Source organism: Mytilus trossulus, chromosome 6 (assembly GCF_036588685.1).
Source record: "Mytilus trossulus isolate FHL-02 chromosome 6, PNRI_Mtr1.1.1.hap1, whole genome shotgun sequence".
Lineage (NCBI taxonomy): Eukaryota > Metazoa > Mollusca > Bivalvia > Mytilida > Mytilidae > Mytilus > Mytilus trossulus.
Window position 1 is genome coordinate 25,774,420 of NC_086378.1, and position 24,809 is coordinate 25,799,228.

The 24,809-nt window shown below is 35.2% G+C and overlaps 1 protein-coding gene across 1 annotated transcript in view; it reads left to right on the top strand.

The window, feature by feature from the left end:
• The first annotated feature begins 1,051 nt into the window (after positions 1-1,051).
• The window catches only part of LOC134720994 (D(2) dopamine receptor-like), a 168,448-nt gene continuing 144,690 nt past the window's right edge, over positions 1,052-24,809 (top strand). The window contains exons 1-2 of the mRNA XM_063583630.1: positions 1,052-1,157; positions 1,742-1,805. The gene's annotated coding sequence lies outside the window, so the exon portion shown is untranslated. The remainder of the gene's footprint in view (positions 1,158-1,741; positions 1,806-24,809) is intronic.

The window sequence follows — 24,809 nt, forward strand, 5'->3', positions numbered from 1 at the left end:
TCCAATAGCAATGTTTATACCATATGTGGTTCAGTAACATTTAGGCGCAACATAAACTATGGGCTGAAATATGAAAGATTTACTTTGATTTGATGAATATGTATACCTGCTATTTTGCGCCAATGAATTCCGTAACTGATAACTTTAGGTATCAGACCACAAATTACTCCCTCCAATTTGGAACGTTTGTAAAAGTAGCCCTACTCTGACACAAAATAGTGCTTTTCTTAAACTAACCAACAAATATGCAGAAATGAAACTTTTGGTGAAAGAGACATATATATCGAGATAATTTTTTGAGCCAAACTTTACTTGTCTATGAGTTTGCATTACAAATTGAGGATTAATGCGCTCCATAGTATACTAATTTTAGATTTCCAGAAAACCAGTTTTTTTTTTTGGAGTAACTCTGTTTGAGGCTCAGTTATTTTGTTAGAAGGCTTTAAAGGTATGGTGAAAATTGGCATGTATAATGCTGATACATCTCCAATTCAGGATCTATGAAGTTAAACTTAAGGTAAAATATTTAGAAAGCTGTGAAAATTGCAAAATTTGGTTGAACATATAGGGATTTTTAATTGGTGGTCTGACACCTTAAACAAAAACAAAAAACCTTGTGCAAATTAAATATCTCTGAAAGTTTGGAAGGCGTGTGCACCAATTTAAAAGTCGTGCGCACGATCAAACTAGTTTGTGCAAGGTTATTCTCCGGCAAAAAACAACAACAACAGGTTCACATGACACCTCATGGGGTCCGTAACAATAAATATCGCATAGGGACAACTAATCTTGAGACAACAATGTAATGCAAATACATAATATAAAAAGGAGGAAGTTCTAAGAAGAAATCCTATTCAAGTCACTTAAAAGCCTAAATCCGTTACATTTTAACTGTGATGAATAGTTGTATTGTTTGTAAAAATCATACCACATCTCGTTATTTCATATTATAACAAGGAAGTTACAAATAATTGTCAGAATCACAGCTTTTAACGCAGGGAGGACATCCTTTTTTAATCTTTTTCAAAACTTACAATTGTTTACAATTGTTTTCTCAGTTTTTTTAAATTAAAATTATCAAAAGACATTCAAGAAAGCGGAAATATTCATTCCCAATCTTTTTCGTAATGCGCTGTTGTCAAGTGTTCAGTTTCTTGGTGAGTAATCGTACTCTCTATGTATTTGTCTTCACATATCTCGTCTTTCATTTCATAGTTTATCACTTCACTAGACTAGCACTGTTTAGATGTTTGTCATATGTTTTACACGCTTGTTCCTCGGTCAATGCTATCAACTAAATGAATGTAAAAGTTATATAAAAGTAAATTATTGGGTTGCTTTCGTGAAAATATTTACATATTTTTTACATTTAAAGTTAAAAATGCATGTTTTAAATATCTTTTATCTTTCTTAAATATTTTGTTTTATATGTATGATTGTAAAAATACTGTAACTTATTGTCGTTGTTAATTTTCTCGAACAAAATAATCGAGTATTTTGCGTAGAATAATAATCGAGTATTTTGCGTAGAATAACAGTTACTAATTCTGTGCCAGTCTATAGTGGGGATCTGATCAGATAGCAATACTAATCTTACATTCTCTATATTGATTCAGGACTGTCAATTTTCCATTGGATAAAACCGTTAATCGTTCTTATAAACAAATTCCTTACAAAAACATATTCACTACTAATTGGAAATCTGGCATAAAAGTTTTATATCTGTTTTGTTTTATTCCAGACGTCGTGTGTTCACTTTGATTAATAATTGGTTAGGATTAATTGTCGAAGGAACGTATATAAAAGTAAGTATCCATTTATATTTATCACAACTAGCTTCACAGTCAACGTGTGAAATTAAATGCATTTGTTTATAACATTGAATAAAAGGTTAAGTTAAATTAGTTTTAAATACAAGAACCTGTACTATGTTTTATGAAAGAAAAGGTGCGCCTTATTAGAAATTATTCCATACTCCTTACTCGTATATTGAGTTTTTTCAAAACATCTTTCGAACATGTAACATGTGTTTAAATAAGAAAACACTGGGTGGCTGTCTTTGAAATATCAACTTTGTTGAATAGAAGTATCCAAGCAACTTAAAGAAAAAAGAAAAAGAAAAAAAACTGAAGCAAAATATTAAAATAAAATTATAACTGTTATTTAAAAAATATATACATGAAGGCAGTACGGTGACCTTTAGTGTTAATTTCCGTGTAATTTTTGTCTCTTGTGGAGAGTTGTCTCATTGGCAATAATACCACATCTTCTTTTTTTTTTTTTTTTTTTTTTTTTTATAGTATACGGAAACGCATAGCCCTCTCGTCAAGTATAATAAAATATGTTTTAGTTGTACAGTAGTGTAGATATAGATATAGGTACCATATGACAAAGTCTCAAAGACCTATTAGTTAAAATCTTAGCAATTGAAAAGAAGACACAGTCTATGCAGATTATTAATTTTGTTAGGTCTCTACGAAATCGAGAAGGGCTTGTCATGTATAATGGTTTATCTCATTATTCTGTTGTTTTGTTGTTTTTACATTTTGAAAGTGTTGATTGTTTGATATTCATTTAAAACTAACTCGAATAATTCAGCGCCCTCTATCGGTCATTGTCCTCCAGAGGAGTGATCGAAGTGATCGTAATATAACGACTGGATTATTCGGGTTAATTTAAAACTTGAGACATTTCAATGTCGTTAGCCGGTTATTTCATGTTGAGAATGCATAAGTACATTTAGATATAAAATGGTGATTCAAGAATGTCTTCGATCTTCACAGGAATAAAGTAATTACTACAATAGCGATATGTAAAAGTTGTTTGTCAGATCTATCGAGTAAAAGTATTCATAAGTACTAAGCTGCGGGTAAATGATGTTAGTAACACATAGACAAAATCATTACATTCGTCAGATTGTATATTGGAGACATAGAATGTACAGATGTCATATCAGGGAACAAGATTTCCCTTTCATTATTGAATTAACTATCATGTGATCAAAATGTGTCCAAAATAACAGTGAGAGATTACTCACATAAACTATTCAAAATGTCATTCCAACCCCATCTATAGTATAAAAAAAAACCACCCACACCCACAAAAACTAAACAAAAAAAAAAAAAAAAAAACCCGATGAAAAAAGTGTGTAATGCTATATGAATCAATATGGATACGGTTCTGAAGTATTAATATATCATTATACCTAATGCTTACCTTCAACTGTAAGGAGAGACCGTAAAATATATTTGCTGCCTTAATGTTTTTATGTTGTAATATTCAGGGACAAGATTGTCAAACCCTAAACTTTTGACTGTTTTACACATTTTGGAAAGATTGCGGTCTGAGATATTGTCAAGCTTACAATGACCGATGAGATGTCTTTAAGACATCTGTCTTCCTATTACCCATGAGGTGAGCGTTAGACGTTTCGATTATTTTACACTATGGAAAAATTGCGGTCAGACATTTTGTCGACCTTGCAATGTCACAAGAGATGTCTGTAAGACGTCTACTCTGCAAGGTCCGGGGGATTTACCGTCAAATCCATTTGCTGCTTCGAACAGCGCAGAGAAATAACGTCGCACATGTCACTTGCAATATCCGGAGATATTACAATCGGATCACATGACCGACTTTCCGTAGAGATTGCCGTCTGACATTTTGCCTGTCTTACTTTGTCCGATGTCTTAAAACCTGTTTACTGATTTTACCAAGAGTTGATAAATGCCGTCCGTCATGCACTTTGCCTGTTTTATATTGTCCGAAGGGATGACCATCAGATCTATTGTCTGCCAATTAGTGTTCAGATAGTCGACCGTCAAATCTTAGTATTCATTACAATGTCCAGAAGAGATGGTTCCGCAAACTCATTGTCTGCTTCTGCATTGGATTGTCAAGAGGTTGATTTATGGGGGAGGATGCAAAAAAGGAGGGTGTCTCTTATGCAGATACGTATAGGATAAATGCATAGATTTTTAACATAGTATCACTCATAACGTTGACTTGCAAGGTTAGTGGTTAGTGCATCGGACTACTAACACAAAGGTTCCTGGTTCGATTCCCGTTTGGGATGAAAATTTCAGGAACTCAATTTTCGGCTCTCCCTTGACACCATTTGCGAGTATGGTCTTGAGGAAACGATTATAGTCCGTCGGAAGGGGACGATAAATAGCTGACCCGTGTTAAGAGAGAGTCATATCTCTTGCACGTTAAAGACACCCTTGTATATTTCAAAAAAGAGTAGGCTAATGCCGCTACAAGGCAGCACTCGCACCCGCAACGTGGAGAGGGATTAATATAAGTTGCAAAACTTGTTTCCCAATCCACTCTAAATAAATATGTTTAAACTTGCAAGGTTCCCCTTCGATAATTCTGGAGACAGATATTATACTATTGTCTATATGTCTTTATTTGTTAACGAAACGTGCTTCGAATAGGATTAAAAAAACACAACTTAACATGAACACTTGAATTTATTATCCTATGCATCCTCCTGTATGCAAACAATGATTAACAAAATCACATAACAGATCTCAAATACTTGTTCAAATCAATATAACAAAAAACAAATTTTATAGTTTTTGAAACATCTTTATTGGTGGCCTTCGACTGTTTTTTTAAATTTTTTTGTCGGGTCATTGTCTTTTTGACACATACCCCGTTTCTATTCTCACTGTCTGTATGTATACATACATGTACATTGTACTTTTCTTGTCTAAATAATTGGCACTATATGAATTTCACGCTGGGGAAAAAGCACAATAAAATAATAGATACTTCTTTTGTCTGAGCTAGAAGTTATCAGTGGAATATAATTGTATTTGTGGTGCATTTAATGGGAAATTTCGATACTATTCTTTATTTTTTGACATGTATTGTATTTTGACAAATTCATAAAAAAATAATTTTCTTAAATTGAATGAAAAATCATGACTGAAAATAAATTGATGTCTACTTATTTACAGCTGTTTCTCGGTAAGCTGACAAAAAGATAATTTGTTTTCACTTCAAGCTTTCATTCAGTTTTACTTTGGTTCTGAAATAAAAATACAAAATGTGATTCTAGAAGTTAAGAGGTTAATGAATAATAAAAAACTTGTATATGATAGCTTATCATGGATATTCGTATAAAATGACTCTACAATAATATTTGTCTTGTATTGCCTTTAACCGTTTTTAATTTCCTATTTCTAACTAGAAAAGCTAGAATTACACATATTGTTTTGTACATGAAAGATGAATCTAGTACTAATCCAAACATGCGTCTAGAGAACTGAACCTCTTTTAATAAACAATCAATGACATATTCTTTTTTTATAGGACAAATACCTGCGTGTAAACGTTGTAGAGAAGTGTTTTTTTTTGCTACGATTAATTTCATCGAACTCAACTTTTTATATACAGAGGGCCACTCTGTACATTACTACGGAAGCGTATTAGCGCCACACATTTTTTTTTTATTCCTATGTTTGCGTTATAACGCAAAGGTTTGCGTTATATCGCAAAGGTTTGCGTTATAACGTAAAAGGTTTGCGTTGTAACGCGAAGGTTTGCGTTATAACGCAAAGTTTTGCGTTATATCGCAAAAGGTTTGCGTTGTAACGCAAAGGTTTGCGTTGTAACGCAAAGGTTTGCGTTTAACGCAAACATAGGAAGAAAAAATATAAAAAAAATGTGTGGCGCTAATACGCTTCCGTACATAAGAGAATATATGTAAACTTTTAGGAATTTGCAGAAGCCTGTTGTTAACATGCATTTCTGCCCTAATCAGCACGAAATAAACAACAATCAGTCAATCACTGAATTAAAATAGATAAAAATGGCTAATATTGCCAGTTGCCAAGCACTATTAAACTTAGGTATACCGTAAGTGGTTCGGATCTATGAATAGAAATTGTATTACACCAATCCAGATATTTAATATTTGCAAACGTGAGAATCATTACTTTCATGAAGGCAAATTGGAAATTAATAAAAACAGCTACTGAGTAATTTATAATTCAATTCAAATAACGAAGCTTATTCTAAACACATTTAAAATGATAAATATTGAGAAAAGAAGTTTCAGCGATTAACTTATAAGGGTTGATGACACGTTGGTAAACCGTAAACTGTAAGCAAGAAAAAGAGAGACAAAAAATATCAGAGGGACATTCAAACCCTTAAATATAAAATAAACTGACAAAGCCATGGAAAAAACCATGAAAACAAAAGGACCTAAAAACAGACACCAGTTTACAAATGACAACATCGAAAACTAAAGACTCAGCAACACGAACCCCATATAAAACGTTAGCGATCTCAAGTGTTTCATGAGGGTAAGCAGAGATCCGGATCCATATGTGAAACCCGTCATGTTGCTCATATAAGTTCAATCCCGGTGATATATCTTACTTACATTGTAGTAGGTCATACTTGGGGGAAAGGAGGGCCAACAGATAGCTTTCAGCGGGCAATTAACTCAATCGCCTATCAGTTACCTCTCAACATTTAACGAGTAACAGTTAAAAACCCTGTAGGTAAACTTTCTCAACCTTAATTTAAACATATTTATTCATAGTGGATTGGGAAACAAGTTTTGCAACTTACAAATGTATATTAATCCATTTCCACTTTGCAGGTGCGAGTGCTGCCGTGTAGCGGCATTATACTTATCTTTTTCGAAATCTACAAGAGTGTCTTTGACGTGCAAGAGATATGACTCTCTCTTAAAACGGGTAAGCCATTTATCGTCCCCTTCCTACGGACTATTATTGTTCCTCAAGACTATACTCGCAAATGGTGTCAAGGGAGAGCCGAAAATTTAGTCCCTGAAACTTTTATCCCGGAACGAGAATCGAAAAAGGAACAGTTGTGTTAGTATTCCGATGCACTAACCACTACACTACAACCTTGATAGTTTTGATCGGGCGAATATGATAGAGAAGTGTGTATTCAGATCTCATTAGCAATCTGTACCACTGACATTTATAAAGGCGATTGTAAGAGACATGATAATGACCAACGATGTCATAGTCAATTCATTGTTTCATCTCTGTTGCTATACTTTGACCAATGACAAATGTCAAGGCATTCTCTGGAACAATTGAATAGAACAATTGAATCACTTTTAATGAATGGTCAGTACTATGTAGTTGCTATATAGCCTGCCTTAAATCAAGCATCTAATCAGTAATTATGCCGGTCTGTATATAGACTATGACCAAATTATAGAATTACGGTTAACTATTCTATTTACCAGAAGGTTTATTGGTTAATGAAAGCCAAAAACCCGCAGATAATTATCTAACCATATAATCATTCGTGTTATGTACAGTATTTCGTCAGGGTAGACAACTGGTTAAATCATTATGTTAGGACATTAATTGGATAATAATTTACTTAAATTTTAGTAGGTCTTTCCAATAATGTATTAGTCAAAAAATGTTTTACGAGAAAGAAAGATGATACATTTACATATTTTCATTAAAAAGCGGAAGTTGTTTGAAGTCAAAATTATTTCTTTGAAATTGTTGATTTTTCCTCTATCCCTGAAACTTATTGTTTCCTGGACGTTACAGCGTCATCGATTCAGAGAGCTAAGATATAGAACAAATGGATTTTTGTGTGAATATCATTTCAGTTCTTTGGGCAATACCAAATCCATCTGTTTAACAAGTTTGAGACAAACTTTATGTGGGTAATATAATATCCCAAGTGGTATGTAAATTTTGAATTCCACACATATTGGGATTTTTTCGAAAATTGTACAAGTGCACCTGTAGATATTTAAAAAGCAACTGGATAAGCCTTGCTAATTTGCCATACACATTCATATTCTAAATTGATTCCTCTGAAAGTAATTGCTGATCATAGCTAGGGGCAAATCTCATACAACTACTACTAGGGTCTCGCACGGTTGGAAACATAATCTCATAAACGATTTAGAATTAAAATAAATGAAACCTAAATGTGATTATTGATCATAATTTCTTATTAAATCATTTGGTCTCTAAGATGTCACTCAAATCGAAAACGGTTTTTGTTTACTGTAAAGTAGTAAAAAAATGTGTCTTCTTTTATGCCGTTATCCAACAAGGTCACCATTAGTCCATAAAGTTCGTATCAGTTTCAAAAGGTCACCATAAGTCCAACAGGGCCCAAAAGTCCTAAAAGTTCACCATAAGTCTTTCAAGGTCACCATTTGTCGAACAAGGTCACAATAAGTCAAAGAAGGTAACTATAGGACACTTAAATTAAGTTAACTGAAATGTTCTTTATCATGTAGACGAAACCAATATTAATCTGTACTTGGGGGTTTCGATTTACAACTCTAATATCAAATTTCATTAAAACTAATTTTTGCCACATTCTATTTTTTTATTTAAATATAAAATTACTATATGGCTTTCGTTATTTTTGTTAGGTCTTGATTTGCATCAAGGTTAACAGATAAAATAGGAATTTTCTTGGTTTAAATTAAATATAAATGGGACAAACGTGAACATTTTCAAAGTAAAAGTCATTTGTTTTTTTAACATATAAGTTTCAAAAACCATGACAAGAAATCAAATTATCAAAATCTTATATGATGGCCTAGACTTGGTTTACAGAATTTACAGAATAGAGAAAAAGACGTAAAAAGTGCAAAATACGTGGTTAAAAAAGATTAAGCGTAGAGAACTATGAATATTAAAGTTTTAAAAATTTAACTCTCTTGCTAATGGGAGAACTTAGTCTATTGGCAAAACAAAACAATTAGGATTAAAGTCTATATTACTGAAACATAAAAATCGGCTTAATAAGTACAGTCTAGAGAAAAATGGTCTAAAATTTAAAGGATAAAGAAATAATGGATCCCCCATCATCTAGACCCTCCTGTATCTGATTATTATCAAGGTATATATCTTATATTGAATATACCAAAAAGTAACAAATTGAATAATTCTATGATATAATAAGTTCAAAATACTAGAAAGTCGTTGATTTATACACAAACAGATCAAAGAGACATTAATAATGGTACAATATACAACCGTTGCTGATGGAAGACTCACTATCATTTAAATGTAATCAGTTATAAAATAATTTACAATTCATTGGTTAAGAGACAAATCATTGAACAGATTGATACCTCAGGTAACAATAGATAAAAAAAAAAAAACATATATCATCTTTTCCTATTGCTTTTTCTTGACTAACGTCGTCGGCAAAATATGATTTCTTTAATTTATTTCTCAGTTATACAAGTGGTTATATGGAGATGTCATGCAAAGATAATTTAGAGAATTGATATACGATATGTCAGAAAAGTATGTGCACTTTGTGATTTTCTCTTCACTAAACCACATGTCAAAAAGTATTTATAATGTGACAATGTTTGTATGGATCTAAGACGCTTCAGGTAGATATTTTTTCAAATATTTCTTAGAAATATATTCCGGCAATATGTTAATTTCTTTTTAAAACAAAAAATCGCTACCTTTTTTTAAGAAATCATATAATGGCACGTTGTGAGGAAAATAGTTTTTGCTTAAAATTATGACATGCATGTTTCTTTAGTCAAAAGAAAAAAAAGGATGAAACTATTATGCTTTTGGTTAAATACAGATGACACGCGCCACATAAAACTCATCAGTGGCGCTCGCATCAAAACGCTTGGATGAACAAATCAATAACAAACTTTAGGAGCACTGAAAATAAAAGATTCTCAAATGTTTCGACAAATTTATAAGACCATATCTGCCTGCCAGTAGATTTTTTTTTGTTTAAAACATTAAGTTTTTTTATTGCATGTTAGTCCACATATGACGACTAATACATGTATAACCGTCAGCTCAAATCAGAAATATTCAGAGCCAAACATTTCTGTCGACTAAATAAGACCGTTGTATGGGGAGCCATAGCCCTAAGATGTATGAAAGAAATAGTAAAAGAGATCAAACAGCAACTTTGCCTGACTGCCTGACATTTAGTTTACAAAAGTTTAAGATTGTAATCTTCTTCCTGGTTTAATGGCTGTTCACGCAGAGATTAAGCCATCATTCCGGTTTTTAATGGGAGAAAACATTATTTTTTCCACGTAATGATAGAAAATGCCTCATTGCACATTTGAATCTTTATTTTATATCTTGGTGAATTATTTACAGTGGAAAGAATTTACAAATGATTTTGTAGATTTAGCAAAATAGTCTGAACAATCTCAATTCATTTGTTGTATGTAAGCTTTGTAATGAATGGTATAAGTCAAAGTCATGAGGACTAACATATTTAGATGTTTTGCGTGACCATTCGAGTGAGAACTCTTATGCAGACAAAATATGTCTGTAAATACCCAATTATTTTGACCTGGCAATAAAACTAAATATTAAGCATTTTGTTGAAATCATAAGTTTTTCTTTACTGTAATTAGATATATAAACTCAAACAACAGTCCGGCACAACATTTAGTATTCAGTTATTTGTTTCTGAAGGTATATAATCTTTAATCTCTGACCGCTCTCCATTTTATAGCATGCAATTTATTTTCTACTCAGTGATATTGTTGGCTTTATTCAAAACTACCTCAACCCATTTTTATTGGGATATTATGCGTCATTTTCATCAAATTGGGAAATTTTAAATTAACCATGACTTTGACTGAAACTTCAATTTACAGAGCCATTTTCAAGAGTCAAACCCTGCTTTAAAATAAGCTCTCATTTTGTCAGTGATGATACATGAATAGACCCTCAAATCTAAAAATATAGTCATTTTAGGCATGAAAAATGTTTAAATGAGTGTTTTTCTGATTGCCGCACAAGTTCTACTGATACAGCACTGTTTAGGGAAAAAATTGTCCTTTTGGGAATAATTTTAAGCAAATTTTTTTCAAATTGGGATTCTTCTCCAGGGGGGGGAAGCCTTTATTCTCCACTAATTTAAGGCAAACAATATCACTGTACTGTACTTGCTAAGAGATAAACGGTGAATTATAACACAAACTCCGTGTTTAAGGCGCTTATTTTGTTTTATCTATTGAGACACACAGAGAATGACTACTGAGTATTGGTGTCATAAATATGCATGAAATAGTAGCCACTGCACATAGGTACCTAACATTCAATCAGTAATTTGTTAAACGTCCAATTTCAACAGTATTTGAAAATATATACTGCGAGTTTGTAAAGCGATTCCAGATTTTCCGACTGATTGACTTTCGTTATTTCTTATTTATTCAAAATGTCAACTCATATTCATAACCATCGCATATATCAAACGCCATCTTCATTATTTAGTTCTACTTTTTTCACTGGTGTATCGATGTAAAAGGTTAAGATAAACATTTAATAAAATTGTGTTTTGGCCATTGAAATTGGTGATTGATTTCTGGTGTATTCATTGAAATCTATACCGAAGAAATCGACGGAATGTCATAGAAATAAGCGATTAATAAGTATAAGAAATAACTCGTCGGTGCATTCCATTCAAATATAACACATTTCTCTAAGGGCTACTAAGTAAACCGTTGTAGGTCGATAGGAGAAAATATTTTTCATAAAATTTATTAGAACTTTTCTGTTCTCTTTTAATTAATTTGGAAGTAATGAGAAAACATATCTGATCTGTGAACAGGTATTCAAACAGTAAATTACAATGTTTGCCGATCACATCATGTAACCTGAAATTGTATTTATGCTACATTAAACTATTTTATATACTCCGAATCGCATACCCTGTATCCTTAACTCCTAATCGCGCACCGTGTATCATACCCCAATGTGCAGTGCCATGTAATTATCTTTTGCAACTGTACCCTTCCTTCATTTAGCGGAAGAATTTAACATTTGGCTAAATGTGGCTCCTTTCTCTATTTCATTGTTCTTGATCGGTCAAGAAAAGGATAATATAGTCGGAATGACAACAACCAAGGGTAAACAAACCGTTGCCAAAGAAACAACATAGTCCATTATGACCTTTACTAGTCAAAAGTAGTCATCATTGACCTTAAAAATATACCCAAAGTATATTTAATATTTATTGCATTGACAAAAAATTATAATGCTCTTGACATTCTCATCCTTGCCGGTTTTGATGATTTTGGGGTTTGAGCGTTCCTGGTGAAAGAAAATCCGGAAGACGCTTTATTCTTCATTTATCTACAAAATGTACAGGTTTACTAAATGAATTCGATCATGGCCAGCTGTAAAATTAAATAGTTTCCCATTAGCTACTAAATTCGCGCTATGGCCTATAATACGAAACATTAGACATTAAGGCAACCTTTGTTTTAAGTGCTGAAATGGTAATACTTGAAGAATTTTTAATTTTTAGATTTTTTTTTATGAAATTGACACAGATTCAACGCTTAAAACATTTAAACTAAATGTTATGGAAACCACATTTCTTTTTATGTCTACGAGATCATAACCACAATCGCAATGCAATAGCAGAAAACTCTAATAGTACTGTAAATCCAATGAATATAAACAACATTAAGTGCATTGTTATCAATAAGTGATTGTAGTAAAACAGTTTTCTGTGGACAACATTTGATTGTTTAGGATTAGTAAGAAGTGGTTTTCTCTTGACCATATTGTTTACATACTAAGAAGCTCTCATTCATTTTGATAAATCATAAGATAACTGACATCAATAGTCTGATTTTTCTTCTAATATTTGCAGTTGCAAGGTCTTTATAAAAGAAACATTTCACACTTTATATCGATCTTTCTGAAAGGAGCAGTCTTAGTTCAAGCTTTCTTTGGACTCAGATCAAGATCTTGGTCTTGATTGACAGTTATAATATTTGATACGCCACGGAATGATTGATTACGGAGATAAATCAATATAAACTTACATCAGATGAATACTTTTTTCCATGTAACATATTCTGCTTACAATATATATCAGCTTTTGTGGAATAGTTTGAATTAACGTTAGGTTAAACTTAGTTACAGATTGTCAACAAATAAATGTCGAACTGACAGAGTAGCATATGATTGTTCAAAATTAAATTCCAAAGAAAGTAATGGCCAATGTATCAAACATCTGCGTCTTTTTTGGTACAATTAGGTGATTTATTTGTTCTGATAAGAATGCCAACTGATAGAACTTTCTTGATTTTCATCATTCAGAAAGTACAATGGACAGTGTCCGTATATCCTCACAACTCTATCTATATTTTTCGTTGAAAATTAATCTAAGAGATAAACAGATACAGACTGAGGCGAAAATGGTTATCTTGTAAGGATTAATGTACTTCACAAAAAAAGCTGGAAATTTCTCCAAATTTGCATGCATGCTTACAACGATTGTGTTAATTTTGAAATAATATTTAGATATTTTAAAATTATTAAGCAAAACTAGCCCTCTCAATCTTTTTTTCTTCTTCTGGAAATGCAGTTCAGTTTCCGTAATGAAACACTTCGTGTTGCTCACTGCAAGTAAATATTCGTTGATAAGTCAGTGATGAGATGAACGCTATTCATAACTGAATTAAATGATGCGGTTTTAAGTTTAGGTTTTACTTAATATCCATTGCAAATTGTCTTTCCTAAATGAAACTTTATGGTACGTACAATGTACGAACCGCTTTACAGGATTTACCTTCAACTTATTGTCTTTTGTAGTTTCTTACTCATATGTGTCAGATAGGTTTCAAGTGAAATTAGGCTATTGTCAATAAATCAAATGTGCACCAAACGCTTATTACAAGTCTACATAGAAAAAAAGGTAATTCCAAAGATAAACATGATCAATATCAAGATAATTTCAAAATTTTATAGACCAAACCAAATAAAATTCTTGCTTTCTAATTAGATTTTGTGTGCAATGGATATTTGAAATGAAATTAACAAATTAAAAAAAAGTAATATTGTATAACAACCACATGATGAAACAAAAGGAGAAGACGACACACAACTGTATATCACATGTACAGTGCGGCCTTCATCAATGAGTAAAACTAATACCAGATTCAAGTTTATAATATCAAACAAAAGCAACTGTTTCCAACACCAACCAACCAAAACTTCTGATGCCTGGCCGGTTCAACATGTTTGTGAACACTTAACTTGCCTTATTTCTAGTTCATAGCTCATGGTTTATTAGAGAAAACTCAGCCGCAGAATACTGCGTAACAGGAGAACTCGGGATGGTGATGCACATTTATAACAAAAGAATGTCAGAACATGATAAAAAAAATCAGTTTAGAAATGCTCCGTACTTTCTTTGGCCTTTTTTAGATTCGAGCGTCACTGAAGAGTCTTTTTTAGACGAAACGCGCGTCGGGCATATATACAATATTTAGTCCTGGTATCTATGATGAGTTTATTAACTCAATTTTCTCTAAGAAATAAAACAAATATCAAAAAGACAAACGAAAAACGACACAAAGCGCCGATGAAGAGTACTCGATATTCAAGGATATAAAACCATGTTTTCTCAGATATCAGTTTGAGTTTTTTCCATCCTTTTGTGGTTTCTAATTTTCTAATGAGTAAATTTAATTATTATTTGAAAATCCATTGTAATTTCATTTAGAAGTTATTTCGTTTAATTTCATAATCTAGTTTACTTTTAATTTCAATGAATTGGCTCCTTCTAAACTTTTTTCTTTACTCAATCAGTTTACTGAAGTAATTCCAAATACATATGATGTACGTTTGTATGCACCAAGCTGCTATATTTAGATAACTATAATGGTCTTTTATAGTTTATTCTTCTTATTGTACTCAATATTTCAAACTGAACTTTTCATTGCATAATGGAATCAATTATTGTTCAGAATTAACTTTAAAGTCGGTAAGTACGAGTATTTCTGGAAACTTGATATGAATACCCATATTTATTCTTTTTTTCTTTTTTTCATTTCCATAAATCAAAATTGATTCCATATTGCGCCGTATGTTCAGCTGTTTAAATTAATTTCTAACTATCTCACATTGTAAAACCTTTCAATAATCTCATATATGCTAGTCGTTTCAAATTAACTATGGCGGAAATTACGGTTTCAATTAAAAGTTTTGCGAATCCTCACCGAATCAGTAATATTTGCTTGGCATTTATTTCATATGAATCAATCCAAGTTGACGGCAGTGTTATAATACGAGTAATAATCTGTCACTTATGTAGTTCTGTTTTACGTCAAATATTATCTTCTGAATTATAACAGTAATCTGAAATAGGCAAAAGCTCCATTATATAGTAATTGTTTCCGATTGCTTGGTTAGAATGATTTAAAAACTGAGCGTCGCTATTGTTTAACTCTTCGACATTGTACTTCATTTCAGGAACCGTAGCAAATTTATTTGAAAGAAAATTGAAAATTGAAAATGAAAAAAAAAGACAATATAAGAAGGTGCTAGGATTGAAATATTCCTAACACTGGAAACACATGTGTTTAAAAATACAGCCTTAGTTCTATTGAATAAAACTAAAACTATGTTTAATACCTGCTATCATCTAAATGATAAAGTCTCTGTTAGCAGTCTATATTTGCAAATAAAAGGAGGAGGTAAATGATAAAAGCCATTAACTGTCCCCTGAAAATGGAAAACTATGGAAAGTAAAGCTTGGTTCATTTCTACATATCAATGTCAAAATGACAAAATGAGGCTATTTTGAATTTTGTGCTGTATTGCACGTCGAGCAATATGTAGGAACCATTATTCTTGAAGCATACATGTAAAACACACTTCAAGATAGTGAGCATGCTGATATTTGACAAGTAGTCAGTAGTGTAAGCACAATTCTGATCCAGTCCTCTATATGTTAGAAGTCTGTGGTATAATTTCAGTCTGATCCAATCTTCTGTATGTTAGAAGTCTGTGGTATGATTTCAGTCTGATCTAGTCCTCTGTATGTTAGATTTCTGTGGTATTATTTCAGTGTGATCCAGTCCTCTGTATGTTAGAAGTCTGTGGTATTATTTCAGTCTGATCCAGTCCTTTGTATGTTAGAAGTCTGGTATTATTTCAGTCTGATCCAGTCCTCTGTATGTTAGAAGTCTGTGGTATTATTTCAGTGTGATCCAGTCCTCTGTATGTTAGAAGTCTGTGGTATTATTTCAGTCTGATCTAGTCCTCTGTATGTTAGAAGTCTGTGGTATTATTTCAGTGTGATCCAGTCCTCTGTATGTTAGAAGTCTGTGGTATTATTTCAGTGTGATCCAGTCCTCTGTATGTTAGAAGTCTGTGGTATTATTTCAGTGTGATCCAGTCCTCTGTATGTTAGAAGTCTGAGGTATTATTTCAGTGTGATCCAGTCCTCTGTATGTTAGAAGTCTGTGGTATTATTTCAGTGTGATCCAGTTCTCTGTATGTTAGAAGCCTGTGATATGTTTCAGTGTGATCCAGTTTTCTGTATGTTAGAAGTCTATGGTATTATTTAAGTCTGATCCAGTCGTCCTCTGTATGTTAGAAGTCTGTAATATTATTTCAGTCTATTCCAGTCCTCTGTATGTTAGAAATCTGTGGTATTATTTCAGTCTGATCCAGTCCTTTGTATGTTAGAAGTCTGTGGTATTATTTCAGTCTGATCCAGTCCTCTGTATGTTAGAAGTCTGTAGTATTATTTCAGTCTGTTCAAGTCCTCTGTATGATAAAAATCTGTGGTATTATTTCAGTCTGATCCAGTCCTTTGTATGTTAGAAGTCTGTGATTTTATTTCAGTCTGATCTAGTCCTCTGTATGTTAGAAGTCTGTAGTATTATTTCAGTGTGATCCAGTCTTCTGTATGTTATAATTCTGTAGTATTATTTCAGTGTGATCCAGTCCTCTGTATGTTAGAAGTCTATGGTATTATTTCAGTCTGATCCAGTTCTCTGTATGTAAGAAGTCTGTGGTATTATTTCAGTCCGATCCAGTCCAATGTATGTTAGAAGTCTGTGGTATTATTTCAGTGTGATCCAGTCCTCTATGTGTTAGAAGTAGGTGGTGTTCTCTTAGTGTGATCTAGTTCTCTGTATGTGGTATGTTTTTTGTTGCGCCTCAATTTGTTTAGTTTAAGTTTGTAAAATGGATTTGTCTTCTCTTAATTCAATTACGACTTTTGGTATACTACTAATGCTTCTATTTATTGGTATGTGGTGTTATTTCAGTTTGATTTAGGGCTCTGTATTGTATGGGTCTGTTGTAATATCTCAGTCTCATCTGTCCTCTATCATTTTGTATGAGTCTGTGGTGTTATACCAGCCTGATACAGTCCTCTGTATCGTATGGACCTGTTGTGTTAAATCAGCCTGATATAGTCCTTTGTATGGAATGGGTCTGTAATGTTATACCAGCCTGATATAGTCCTCTGTATTGTATGGACCTGTAGTGTTATATCAGCCTGATACAGTCCTCTGTATCGTATGGACCTGTGGTGTTAAATCAGCCTGATATAGTCCTTTGTATGGAATGGGTCTGTAATGTTATATCAGCCTGATATAGTCCTCTGTATTGTATGGACCTGTAGTGTTATATCAGCCTGATACAGTCCTCTGTATTGTATGGACCTCTGGTGTTATACCAGCCTGATATAGTCCTCTGTATCGTATGGACCTGTAGTGTTATACCAGCCTGATATAGTCCTCTGTATTGTATGGACCTGTAGTGTTATATCAGCCTGATATAGTCCTCTGTATTGTATGGACCTCTTGTGTTATACCAGCCTGATATAGTCCTCTGTATCGTATGGACCTGTAGTGTTATACCAGCCTGATACAGTCCTCTGTATTGTATGGACCTCTGGTGTTATATCAGCCTGATATAGTCCTCTGTATCGTAATGACCTGTAGTGTTATACCAGCCTGATATAGTCCTCTGTATTGTATGGACCTGTAGTGTTATATCAGCCTGATACAGTCCTCTGTATTGTATGGACCTCTGGTGTTATATCAGCCTGATACAGTCCTCTGTATGGAATGGGTCTGTAGTGTTATATCAGCCTGATATAGTCCTCTGTATCGTATAGACCTGTAGTGTTATACCAGCCTGATATAGTCCTCTGTATTGTATGGACCTGTTGTGTTATACCAGCCTGATACAGTCCTCTGTATTGTATGGACCTCTGGTGTTATATCAGCCTGATATAGTCCTCTGTATCGTATAGACCTGTAGTGTTATACCAGCCTGATATAGTCCTCTGTATTGTATGGACCTGTAGTGTTATACCAGCCTGATATAGTCCTCTGTATGGAATGGGTCTGTGGTGTTATATCAGCCTGATACAGTCCTCTGTATTGTATGGACCTCTGGTGTTATATCAGCCTGATATAGTCCTCTGTATCGTATAGACCTGTAGTGTTATACCAGCCTGATATAGTCCTCTGTATGGAATGGGTCTGTGGTGTTATATCAGCCTGATACAGTCCTCTGTATTGTATGGACCTCTGGTGTTATATCAGCCTGATATAGTCCTCTGTATCGTAATGACCTGTAGTGTTATACCAGCCTGATATAGTCCTCTGTATTGTATGGACCTGTAGTGTTATATCAGCCTGATACAGTCCTCTGTATTGTATGGACCTCTGGTGTTATATCAGCCTGATACAGTCCTCTGTATGGAATGGGTCTGTAGTGTTATATCAGCCTGATATAGTCCTCTGTATCGTATAGACCTGTAGTGTTATACCAGCCTGATATAGTCCTCTGTATTGTATGGACCTGTAGTGTTATACCAGCCTGATACAGTCCTCTGTATTGTATGGACCTCTGGTGTTATATCAGCCTGATATAGTCCTCTGTATCGTATAGACCTGTAGTGTTATACCAGCCTGATATAGTCCTCTGTATTGTATGGACCTGTAGTGTTATACCAGCCTGATATAGTCCTCTGTATGGAATGGGTCTGTGGTGTTATATCAGCCTGATACAGTCCTCTGTATTGTATGGACCTCTGGTGTTATATCAGCCTGATATAGTCCTCTGTATCGTATAGACCTGTAGTGTTATACCAGCCTGATATAATCCTCTGTATGGAATGGGTCTGTGGTGTTATATCAGCCTGATACAGTCCTCTGTATTGTATGGACCTCTGGTGTTATATCAGCCTGATATAGTCCTCTGTATCGTATAGACCTGTAGTGTTATACCAGCCTGATATAGTCCTCTGTATGGAATGGGTCTGTGGTGTTATATCAGCCTGATACAGTCCTCTGTATTGTATGGACCTCTGGTGTTATATCAGCCTGATATAGTCCTCTGTATCGTATAGACCTGTAGTGTTATACCAGCCTGATATAGTCCTCTGTATTGTATGGACCTGTAGTGTTATACCAGCCTGATACAGTCCTCTGTATTGTATGAACCTCTGGTGTTATATCAGCCTGATATAGTCCTCTGTATCGTATAGACCTGTAGTGTTATACCAGCCTGATATAGTCCTCTGTATTGTATGGACCTGTAGTGTTATACCAGCCTGATAAAGTCCTCTGTATGGAATGGGTCTGTGGTGTTATATCAGCCTGATACAGTCCTCTGTATTGTATGGACCTCTGGTGTTATATCAGCCTGATATAGTCCTCTGTATCGTATAGACCTGTAGTGTTATACCAGCCTGATATAGTCTTCTGTATGGAATGGGTCTGTGGTGTTATATCAGCCTGATACAGTTCTCTGTATTGTATGGACCTCTGGTGTTATATCAGCCTGATATAGTCCTCTGTATCGTATAGACCTGTAGTGTTATACCAGCCTGATATAGTCCTCTGTATCGTATAGACCTGTAGTGTTATACCAGCCTGATACAGTCCTCTGTATTGTATGGACCTCTGGTGTTATATCAGCCTGATATAGTCCTCTGTATCGTATAGACCTGTAGTGTTATACCAGCCTGATATAGTCCTCTGTATTGTATGGACCTGTAGTGTTATACCAGCCTGATAAAGTCCTCTGTATGGAATGGGTCTGTGGTGTTATATCAGCCTGATACAGTCCTCTGTATTGTATGGACCTCTGGTGTTATATCAGCCTGATATAGTCCTCTGTATCGTATAGACCTGTAGTGTTATACCAGCCTGATATAGTCTTCTGTATGGAATGGGTCTGTGGTGTTATATCAGCCTGATACAGTTCTCTGTATTGTATGGACCTCTGGTGTTATATCAGCCTGATATAGTCCTCTGTATCGTATAGACCTGTAGTGTTATACCAGCCTGATATAGTCCTCTGTATCGTATAGACCTGTAGTGTTATACCAGCCTGATACAGTCCTCTGTATTGTATGGACCTCTGGTGTTATATCAGCCTGATATAGTCCTCTGTATCGTATAGACCTGTAGTGTTATACCAGCCTGATATAGTCCTCTGTATTGTATGGACCTGTAGTGTTATACCAGCCTGATATAGTCCTCTGTATGGAATGGGTCTGTGGTGTTATATCAGCCTGATACAGTCCTCTGTATTGTATGGACCTCTGGTGTTATATCAGCCTGATATAGTCCTCTCTATCGTATAGACCTGTAGTGTTATACCAGCCTGATATAGTCCTCTGTATGGAATGGGTGTGTTGTGTTATATCAGCCTGATACAGTCCTCTGTTATGTATGGACCTCTGGTGTTATATCAGCCTGATATAGTCCTCTGTATCGTATAGACCTGTAGTGTTATACCAGCCTGATATAGTCTTCTGTATCGTATGGACCTGTAGTGTTATATCAGCCTGATATATATAGTCCTCTGTATCGTATGGACCTGTAGTGTTATATCAGCCTGATATAGTCCTCTGTATTGTATGGACCTGTAGTGTTATACCAGCCTGATACAGTCCTCTGTATCGTATGGACCTCTGGTGTTATATCAGCCTGATATAGTCCTTTGTATTGTATGGACCTGTAGTGTTATACCAGCCTGATACAGTCCTCTGTATCGTATGGACCTGTAGTGTTATACTAGCCTGATATAGTCCTCTGTATCGTATGGACCTTTAGTGTTATATCAGCCTGATATATATAGTCCTCTGTATCGTATGGACCTGTAGTGTTATATCAGCCTGATATAGTCCTTTGTATTGTATGGACCTGTAGTGTTATACCAGCCTGATACAGTCCTCTGTATTGTATGGACCTCTGGTGTTATATCAGCCTGATATAGTCCTCTGTATCGTATGGACCTGTAGTGTTATATCAGCCTGATATAGTCCTCTGTATTGTATGGACCTGTAGTGTTATACCAGCCTGATATAGTCCTCTGTATTGTATAGACCTGTAGTGTTATATCAGCTTGATATAGTCCTCTGTATGGAATGGGTCTGTAATGTTATACCAGCCTGATATATATAGTCCTCTGTATTGTATGGACCTCTGGTGTTATACCAGCCTGATATATATAGTCCTCTGTATCGTATGGACCTGTAGTGTTATACCAGCCTGATATAGTCCTCTGTATCGTCTGGACCTGTGGTGTTATATCAGCCTGATATAGTCCTCTGTATTGTATGGACCTGTGGTGTTATATCAGCCTGATATAGTCCTCTGTATTGTATGGACCTCTGGTGTTATATCAGCCTGATATAGTCCTCTGTATGGAATGGGTCTGTAGTGTTATACCAGCCTGATATAGTCCTCTGTATGGAATGGGTCTGTAGTGTTATATCAGCCTGATATAGTCCTCTGTATGGAATGGGTCTGTAGTGTTATACCAGCCTGATATAGTCCTCTGTATGGAATGGGTCTGTGGTGTTATATCAGCCTGATATATATAGTCCTCTGTATCGTATGGACCTGTAGTGTTATATCAGCCTGATATAGTCCTTTGTATTGTATGGACCTGTAGTGTTATACCAGCCTGATACAGTCCTCTGTATTGTATGGACCTCTGGTGTTATATCAGCCTGATATAGTCCTCTGTATCGTATGGACCTGTAGTGTTATATCAGCCTGATATAGTCCTCTGTATTGTATGGACCTGTAGTGTTATACCAGCCTGATATAGTCCTCTGTATCGTATAGACCTGTAGTGTTATACCAGCCTGATACAGTCCTCTGTATTGTATGGACCTCTGGTGTTATATCAGCCTGATATAGTCCTCTGTATCGTATAGACCTGTAGTGTTATACCAGCCTGATATAGTCCTCTGTATTGTATGGACCTCTGGTGTTATATCAGCCTGATATAGTCCTCTGTATCGTATAGACCTGTAGTGTTATACCAGCCTGATATAGTCCTCTGTATTGTATGGACCTGTAGTGTTATACCAGCCTGATATAGTCCTCTGTATGGAATGGGTCTGTGGTGTTATATCAGCCTGATACAGTCCTCTGTATTGTATGGACCTCTGGTGTTATATCAGCCTGATATAGTCCTCTCTATCGTATAGACCTGTAGTGTTATACCAGCCTGATATAGTCCTCTGTATGGAATGGGTGTGTGGTGTTATATCAGCCTGATACAGTCCTCTGTTATGTATGGACCTCTGGTGTTATATCAGCCTGATATAGTCCTCTGTATCGTATAGACCTGTAGTGTTATACCAGCCTGATATAGTCTTCTGTATCGTATGGACCTGTAGTGTTATATCAGCCTGATATATATAGTCCTCTGTATCGTATGGACCTGTAGTGTTATATCAGCCTGATATAGTCCTCTGTATTGTATGGACCTGTAGTGTTATACCAGCCTGATACAGTCCTCTGTATCGTATGGACCTCTGGTGTTATATCAGCCTGATATAGTCCTTTGTATTGTATGGACCTGTAGTGTTATACCAGCCTGATACAGTCCTCTGTATCGTATGGACCTGTAGTGTAATACTAGCCTGATATAGTCCTCTGTATCGTATGGACCTTTAGTGTTATATCAGCCTGATATATATAGTCCTCTGTATCGTATGGACCTGTAGTGTTATATCAGCCTGATATAGTCCTTTGTATTGTATGGACCTGTAGTGTTATACCAGCCTGATACAGTCCTCTGTATTGTATGGACCTCTGGTGTTATATCAGCCTGATATAGTCCTCTGTATCGTATGGACCTGTAGTGTTATATCAGCCTGATATAGTCCTCTGTATTGTATGGACCTGTAGTGTTATACCAGCCTGATATAGTCCTCTGTATTGTATAGACCTGTAGTGTTATATCAGCTTGATATAATCCTCTGTATGGAATGGGTCTGTAATGTTATACCAGCCTGATATATATAGTCCTCTGTATTGTATGGACCTCTGGTGTTATACCAGCCTGATATATATAGTCCTCTGTATCGTATGGACCTGTAGTGTTATACCAGCCTGATATAGTCCTCTGTATCGTATGGACCTGTGGTGTTATATCAGCCTGATATAGTCCTCTGTATTGTATGGACCTGTGGTGTTATATCAGCCTGATATAGTCCTCTGTATTGTATGGACCTCTGGTGTTATATCAGCCTGATATAGTCCTCTGTATGGAATGGGTCTGTAGTGTTATACCAGCCTGATATAGTCCTCTGTATGGAATGGGTCTGTAGTGTTATATCAGCCTGATATAGTCCTCTGTATGGAATGGGTCTGTAGTGTTATACCAGCCTGATATAGTCCTCTGTATGGAATGGGTCTGTGGTGTTATATCAGCCTGATATATATAGTCCTCTGTATCGTATGGACCTGTAGTGTTATATCAGCCTGATATAGTCCTTTGTATTGTATGGACCTGTAGTGTTATACCAGCCTGATACAGTCCTCTGTATTGTATGGACCTCTGGTGTTATATCAGCCTGATATAGTCCTCTGTATCGTATGGACCTGTAGTGTTATATCAGCCTGATATAGTCCTCTGTATTGTATGGACCTGTAGTGTTATACCAGCCTGATATAGTCCTCTGTATTGTATAGACCTGTAGTGTTATATCAGCTTGATATAGTCCTCTGTATGGAATGGGTCTGTAATGTTATACCAGCCTGATATATATAGTCCTCTGTATTGTATGGACCTCTGGTGTTATATCAGCCTGATATAGTCCTTTGTATTGTTCGGACCTGTAGTGTTATATCAGCCTGATATAGTCCTCTGTATTGTATGGACCTGTAGTGTTATACCAGCCTGATATAGTCCTCTGTATTGTATAGACCTGTAGTGTTATATCAGCCTGATACAGTCCTCTGTATTGTATGGACCTCTGGTGTTATATCAGCTTGATATAGTCCTCTGTATTGTATGTACCTGCAGTGTTATCCAGCCTGATACAGTCCTCTGTATTGTATTGACCTGTAGTGTTATATCAGCCTGATATAGTCCTTTGTATTGTATGGACCTGTAGTGTTATATCAGCCTGATACAGTCCTCTGTATTGTATGGACCTCTGGTGTTATATCAGCCTGATATATATAGTCCTCTGTATCGTATGGACCTGTAGTGTTATACCAGCCTGATATAGTCCTCTGTATCGTATGGACCTGTGGTGTTATATCAGCCTGATATAGTCCTCTGTATTGTATGGACCTGTGGTGTTATATCAGCCTGATATAGTCCTCTGTATTGTATGGACCTCTGGTGTTATATCAGCCTGATATAGTCCTCTGTATGGAATGGGTCTGTAGTGTTATACCAGCCTGATATAGTCCTCTGTATGGAATGGGTCTGTAGTGTTATATCAGCCTGATATAGTCCTCTGTATGGAATGGGTCTGTAGTGTTATACCAGCCTGATATAGCCCTCTGTATGGAATGGGTTTGTGGTGTTATATCAGCCTGATATAGTCCTCTGTATTGTATGGACCTGTAGTGTTATACCAGCCTGATATAGTCCTCTGTATCGTATAGACCTCTGGTGTTATATCAACCTGATATAGTCCTCTGTATCGTATGGACCTGTAGTGTTATATCATCCTGATATAGTCCTCTGTATCGTATGGACCTGTAATGTTATATCAGCCTGATATAGTCCTCT